This window comes from Arachis ipaensis, chromosome B07 (assembly GCF_000816755.2).
Source record: "Arachis ipaensis cultivar K30076 chromosome B07, Araip1.1, whole genome shotgun sequence".
Lineage (NCBI taxonomy): Eukaryota > Viridiplantae > Streptophyta > Magnoliopsida > Fabales > Fabaceae > Arachis > Arachis ipaensis.
Window position 1 is genome coordinate 4,551,178 of NC_029791.2, and position 1,700 is coordinate 4,552,877.

Consider the following 1,700-nt stretch of genomic DNA (forward strand, 5'->3'; position numbering starts at 1 on the left):
GGGACCACTCTATATAACATTAGAATCTCTAAATGCTACTTAGCTAGCTACTATATATTATAGTATAGTGTTTAGGGTTTATTTTGTTTGCTCGTTGTATCCCTCGACTCGACAGACTAATGATTAATCTGTCGTGAATCTGAGCTATATTTAAGTGTTTGTCACTGGCCAATGGGTTACTGTATACATAACGCAAAATTCAAATCTTCAATACTTATTTAAGTGGACGAATGAAATAATCACTCGGCTAACTAAGTTGGTTGTATTTAGGGGTATTTTTTTTTTAGGGGTATTTAATTAATGCATTGCATGTAATCATGTATTACCCCCCCTACTACTCTTCTCACGCCATTTACATGACTCTATTCATTCTAAGATGGGCCCAATTTGGGCCCAACCACATGCCTTGCCCCTAACAAACAAAACTTCATCTTCAAATTCTCTCCATGTAACATGGAAATTTGTTTAATCTTGGACATACCAACAAATTATTATTCACCCTATCTTAAAATCAATTTTGTTTTTCCCCCTTGATAGATAGTTAATTTAATTAATGGGCATGGACATTATTGGACAACAACAAGAAGTAGGCCACCACAAAAATAAAAATCATAGAGAATAATAATGGTAAAACAAAGCAACATCATGTTGAATTGCATTTCACACCCCATAATTTTTGTTTGTTTTATCTAATTATGGGCATTGGCATATACTATTATGTTATATTATTATGTGCCAAGTTACTTAATATGAGTGGTCTAAGTCAAGTTAGGGTTTTGTCACCTTGTGAACTAAGCTAGTCTCCTTAGCCTCAAACAAACATGCATGCATGTGCCATATCTTGCTGAAAAAATTTCAAGTGTAGTACTGGTGTTTTAGTTATTTTTAACCGTTGATCTTAATTATAAAAAATATATATAATATATATAATTAAGATCAACGGTTAAAAATTACTGATATACCGGTATGACGGTACACTTGAAAATCTTCCAATCTTACTAGGTAGTGCTATAAAATGACACTATTTTGCAAGTTTAGGCTACATGATAAAGTTCATGCTATATTGGTTTCTTATATGTATACAAATAATTAATTAAAAATGCCCTAAGAGTGTTTTTTTTTTTAAGAAAATGATTTTTTATATAAACAAAAATTATATTCTTATTAAAGTTTTTTTTTTCACTCTCCGTTGACTTCATAGTCAACTCCTCAATTAATCTCACTTGTTGGTGATTAATTAAGTCTCTTCTTTTTTTATTAAAGGTTACATGTGATTTTTACTCTTCTTTAATTTTAAAAATTAATTATGGGAAACCTAGGATGAGACCTTAATTCGGAAGTGAATTAACTTGTTACAAAGTGGTAAAATATAAAAGATTATTTAGTATAATATACTAGTACAAGCTAATAGTAATATAGTCTAGTATAGTATAAGGAATTAAATATACAGAATACAGTAGTGTATATATTTATTGATGCATGGAATGAGGAAAGGTGAGGATTTTAAGGGGAATGTAATAACAATGGAGATGGTAGAATGAGAGGCAGATCCCAAAAGTTAAAACAGTATTAAATATAAATAGACATAGCTAGGTAGACAGATCTGGAAGGGTCCGTGACCAAAACTCAGAAAATTGCATGCATTCCATACATTATTATTAATTATTATTAATAATTTAATATTATCATGTAACCAGAAC